The sequence below is a fragment of the Alexandromys fortis genome, unplaced genomic scaffold, assembly GCF_014885135.2.
Source record: "Alexandromys fortis isolate MF-2015 unplaced genomic scaffold, M_Fortis_MF-2015_v1.1 scaffold_119, whole genome shotgun sequence".
Taxonomy (NCBI): Eukaryota; Metazoa; Chordata; class Mammalia; order Rodentia; family Cricetidae; genus Alexandromys; species Alexandromys fortis.
In genome coordinates this window covers 3581507-3587248 of record NW_026067991.1, presented here as the reverse complement: position 1 = coordinate 3587248, position 5742 = coordinate 3581507, and the positions used below count along the sequence as shown (strand labels likewise).

General features: G+C 49.1%; 1 long non-coding RNA gene across 1 annotated transcript in view; it reads right to left on the bottom strand.

Annotated features, from left to right (window-relative positions):
- Positions 1-872, bottom strand: part of LOC126512215 (uncharacterized) — a 10047-nt gene extending 9175 nt beyond the window's left edge. Inside the window, exon 1 of the long non-coding RNA XR_007594948.1 lies at positions 745-872. This is a non-coding gene — a long non-coding RNA (uncharacterized lncRNA). The remainder of the gene's footprint in view (positions 1-744) is intronic.
- Between the last annotated feature and the right edge of the window lie 4870 nt (positions 873-5742).

The window sequence follows — 5742 nt, the reverse complement described above, 5'->3', positions numbered from 1 at the left end:
TTTCTTATTCGTGAAGCAGAACCAAAAGGAATCACTTAGAGCAGTGGTTTCAACCTGTGGGAGGTGAAGCCTTTGGGGGTCAAATGACCCTTTCATAGGGGCCTTCTAAGACCATCGAAAAACACAAATATTTACATTATGATTCATAACACTAACAGAATTATAGTTATGAAGTAGCAATGAAAGTAATTTAATGGTTGGTGGCCCCCACACCGTGAGGAACTGTGAAAGGGTCACAGCATTGGGAAGGTTGAGAGTGGCTGGTTAGACAGGCAGGCAGGCTTTGGTCCCCACAGCACCAGGTGATCTAAGCCAGCTTGTAGTCATTCAAAAGTTCATTTCTGGACTCTGACAGCTCAGATCAGGCACCCAGCCTGCTACCCTCTTCTGCCTCCATGCCCTAGCATTGTCAAGGCACACCATGGACAAGGTCTTGTCATCACGTAGTTAATTTTCAGGGCTCAGGCAACACTTGCTCTCATGTTGTATTAGTATACCCCAGAGCAGCGGAGGGAAGGTTTCTATCTAGTACAGTCCACAGCAGACCTTCAGCCCAGCTTGCTGGCAAATCTGCCTTGCTTTATCTCTACCCCCCTGGGATCGGCTAAGACAAAAGCAAGAGATTCTCCCCGGCCTTTCCTTGCCTTCGGTTTGTCTTCTGCCCCTTTCACTATCATTTGAGATTCGCTAAAGCTCATTTTGGTACAGATGCAGGGCTCTGCTGTGGTTATCCCTTGAACTTACCTTTCTCACATGATAACTCTTGATAGTAGGAGCCTTCTGGACACAAGCAGAGTCTTTCGGTATGCAGGTTGACACAAGAAGCAGATCTTCCACAGGGGTTAAGCTTGCAATAATCAAGGCGACCTTGATTGGAGGAGAAAGACGTTACAAATTCACAGAACTCGGTCAGTAACTCCTGGTAATTCACGTCTGCTCTTCACACCCTCCTTCTAGACACACTTGTTTTTCTTTTGAGACATGGTCTCACTGTGTAGCCTTGGCTGTCGTGGAACTTGCTATGTAGACCAGGCTAGCCTTGAACTCACAAAGATCCACCTGCTTTTGCCTCTCAAGTGCTGGGACTAAAGGTGTGCACCACCACCCCCTGGCCTCCATACCCTTTTTCTATGACTCTACAACACATTCTTAGAAGGGCTGGAAACAGTCTGTTTGCTTCAGTCTTTGGGGAAGACCAATGCTACGGTTTCGGAGCTAAGTGCTCCCTGACGGTGAAGCTTAGAGATTGGTGGACAGAGCCCTGCTTGAGAACAAAGACAGCTTTCTAATCCCGAGGAGTGGAGAATCTTCAGAACTCTTCAGTGCTCAGGGACCTCAGTGCCTGCTTCTCTGCCACCAGGAAGGCCTCCCCAAACCCTTTTTAAAATATAGCAGCTTTTTACAGACTATTGTGGCAATGACCACACAGGGCAGGACAGCTGGAAGTCCCAAAGGGAAACAAGATGTCACGTTCTGATGAGCAGAGCCAGCACACATTCACNCGCAGATGTCTGAGATGGAGAAGCATCAGAAGTCGGGGACGTCGCAGATGTCTGAGATGGAGAAGCATCAGAAGTCGGGGACGTCGCAGATGTCTGAGATGGAGAAGCATCAGAAGTCGGGGACGTCGCAGATGTCTGAGATGGAGAAGCATCAGAAGTCGGGGACGTCGCAGATGTCTGAGATGGAGAAGCATCAGAAGTCGGGGACGTCGCAGATGTCTGAGATGGAGAAGCATCAGAAGTCGGGGACGTCGCAGATGTCTGAGATGGAGAAGCATCAGAAGTCGGGGACGTCGCAGATGTCTGAGATGGAGAAGCATCAGAAGTCGGGGACGTCGCAGATGTCTGAGATGGAGAAGCATCAGAAGTCGGGGACGTCGCAGATGTCTGAGATGGAGAAGCATCAGAAGTCGGGGACGTCGCAGATGTCTGAGATGGAGAAGCATCAGAAGTCGGGGACGTCGCAGATGTCTGAGATGGAGAAGCATCAGAAGTCGGGGACGTCGCAGATGTCTGAGATGGAGAAGCATCAGAAGTCGGGGACGTCGCAGATGTCTGAGATGGAGAAGCATCAGAAGTCGGGGACGTCGCAGATGTCTGAGATGGAGAAGCATCAGAAGTCGGGGACGTCGCAGATGTCTGAGATGGAGAAGCATCAGAAGTCGGGGACGTCGCAGATGTCTGAGATGGAGAAGCATCAGAAGTCGGGGACGTCGCAGATGTCTGAGATGGAGAAGCATCAGAAGTCGGGGACGTCGCAGATGTCTGAGATGGAGAAGCATCAGAAGTCGGGGACGTCGCAGATGTCTGAGATGGAGAAGCATCAGAAGTCGGGGACGTCGCAGATGTCTGAGATGGAGAAGCATCAGAAGTCGGGGACGTCGCAGATGTCTGAGATGGAGAAGCATCAGAAGTCGGGGACGTCGCAGATGTCTGAGATGGAGAAGCATCAGAAGTCGGGGACGTCGCAGATGTCTGAGATGGAGAAGCATCAGAAGTCGGGGACGTCGCAGATGTCTGAGATGGAGAAGCATCAGAAGTCGGGGACGTCGCAGATGTCTGAGATGGAGAAGCATCAGAAGTCGGGGACGTCGCAGATGTCTGAGATGGAGAAGCATCAGAAGTCGGGGACGTCGCAGATGTCTGAGATGGAGAAGCATCAGAAGTCGGGGACGTCGCAGATGTCTGAGATGGAGAAGCATCAGAAGTCGGGGACGTCGCAGATGTCTGAGATGGAGAAGCATCAGAAGTCGGGGACGTCGCAGATGTCTGAGATGGAGAAGCATCAGAAGTCGGGGACGTCGCAGATGTCTGAGATGGAGAAGCATCAGAAGTCGGGGACGTCGCAGATGTCTGAGATGGAGAAGCATCAGAAGTCGGGGACGTCGCAGATGTCTGAGATGGAGAAGCATCAGAAGTCGGGGACGTCGCAGATGTCTGAGATGGAGAAGCATCAGAAGTCGGGGACGTCGCAGATGTCTGAGATGGAGAAGCATCAGAAGTCGGGGACGTCGCAGATGTCTGAGATGGAGAAGCATCAGAAGTCGGGGACGTCGCAGATGTCTGAGATGGAGAAGCATCAGAAGTCGGGGACGTCGCAGATGTCTGAGATGGAGAAGCATCAGAAGTCGGGGACGTCGCAGATGTCTGAGATGGAGAAGCATCAGAAGTCGGGGACGTCGCAGATGTCTGAGATGGAGAAGCATCAGAAGTCGGGGACGTCGCAGATGTCTGAGATGGAGAAGCATCAGAAGTCGGGGACGTCGCAGATGTCTGAGATGGAGAAGCATCAGAAGTCGGGGACGTCGCAGATGTCTGAGATGGAGAAGCATCAGAAGTCGGGGACGTCGCAGATGTCTGAGATGGAGAAGCATCAGAAGTCGGGGACGTCGCAGATGTCTGAGATGGAGAAGCATCAGAAGTCGGGGACGTCGCAGATGTCTGAGATGGAGAAGCATCAGAAGTCGGGGACGTCGCAGATGTCTGAGATGGAGAAGCATCAGAAGTCGGGGACGTCGCAGATGTCTGAGATGGAGAAGCATCAGAAGTCGGGGACGTCGCAGATGTCTGAGATGGAGAAGCATCAGAAGTCGGGGACGTCGCAGATGTCTGAGATGGAGAAGCATCAGAAGTCGGGGACGTCGCAGATGTCTGAGATGGAGAAGCATCAGAAGTCGGGGACGTCGCAGATGTCTGAGATGGAGAAGCATCAGAAGTCGGGGACGTCGCAGATGTCTGAGATGGAGAAGCATCAGAAGTCGGGGACGTCGCAGATGTCTGAGATGGAGAAGCATCAGAAGTCGGGGACGTCGCAGATGTCTGAGATGGAGAAGCATCAGAAGTCGGGGACGTCGCAGATGTCTGAGATGGAGAAGCATCAGAAGTCGGGGACGTCGCAGATGTCTGAGATGGAGAAGCATCAGAAGTCGGGGACGTCGCAGATGTCTGAGATGGAGAAGCATCAGAAGTCGGGGACGTCGCAGATGTCTGAGATGGAGAAGCATCAGAAGTCGGGGACGTCGCAGATGTCTGAGATGGAGAAGCATCAGAAGTCGGGGACGTCGCAGATGTCTGAGATGGAGAAGCATCAGAAGTCGGGGACGTCGCAGATGTCTGAGATGGAGAAGCATCAGAAGTCGGGGACGTCGCAGATGTCTGAGATGGAGAAGCATCAGAAGTCGGGGACGTCGCAGATGTCTGAGATGGAGAAGCATCAGAAGTCGGGGACGTCGCAGATGTCTGAGATGGAGAAGCATCAGAAGTCGGGGACGTCGCAGATGTCTGAGATGGAGAAGCATCAGAAGTCGGGGACGTCGCAGATGTCTGAGATGGAGAAGCATCAGAAGTCGGGGACGTCGCAGATGTCTGAGATGGAGAAGCATCAGAAGTCGGAGACGTCGCAGATGTCTGAGATGGAGAAGCATCAGAAGTCGGGGACGTCGCAGATGTCTGGGATGGAGAAGCATCAGAAGTCGGGGACGTCGCAGATGTCTGGGATGGAGAAGCATCTTTGGAGCCATCACTTGAATTAGTAGAGCTATCACTGGCAGTTATTAAGGGAGAGGCTGTTGTGATTTTGGTTGAGAGAACAAAGAAGCCAAGTGTCAGAAGACAGTGCATTGGATAAAGAATGACAATTACTGTCAATTCTAATTAGTACTCAACAGTATTTTCTGGAAAAATGATATACATGGTTATGTTAAAAGTGGAAATATAGGACAACTTCTAAACACAAAAATTAAATAAAATTAAACAGACAAAAATGGGAAATGTTATCAAAAACTGTAACACCTAATATAGCTTATTGATGGCTATGGAGAACTTAGTGTAGAGTTGGGATGATAATATTTGTTATGAAGAGTACAAAGTTAGGAAAGGTGGTATATGTCTGTAGAGGCCAGCCTGGGCTACGTGAGGTCATGTCTCAAAACGGAAAACAAAAATAAGTACTGAACTTTGGAGACAGAGGGAAGAGGCTCAGGATTTCAAGGTCATCTTTTGCTACCTATCAAGTTTGGGTCTAGCCTGAGCTACAGAAGACCCTATCTTAATAAAAAAGAGATTAGTACCAAGTAAAAATAAAATTTATATCTCTAGTTAGGAAATTGTCAACCTGTGTTTAATAAATTTCCAGACAATTCATAGGAGGACAATTGAAAGTGCCTCAAGGTGGTGCTACTGCTACCAGGAAGTGGACTTTTTATGACTTTCAGTATTTTATGACAACTGCCCCAGTTCTCCACTGCAAGGCAGTTTTCTGTGCTGATAGACTGTAGAAGGGGAACTTTAGAAGGAAGTGTTTAAAGAATAATTACATAGATTGCATAGAAGTACTTCATTAAATCCTGATTAAAAGTTCTTCCAGGCTTTTTGTTTTGTTTTATTTTTGCTTTTTTGAGACAGGTCTTGCTATGCAGTCTAACTGACCTCAAACACACAGTCTTCCTGAGCACTGGCCCAGGTTTTTGGCTTTTTTTTTTCTGGGTTATTTCTCCACTAAAAAGTCTAGACACAGAATAAGATAAATAAGTGGCCCTTGTCTAAAGACTATAGTAGATATCAAAACTGCATTCGTGGCTCCTAGAACACCCAGGATGTTCACAAGAGTGACTTTTAGTGGCCCACTTCCTGGAACCCCTCTTATCTCTAAGAATTCTGATATTGATAACAGATTATACAAGTTAGTAAAAGAAACCCTTTGTGGGGAAGAAGCAGTTCCTATGCCCTGTGATACAGAATG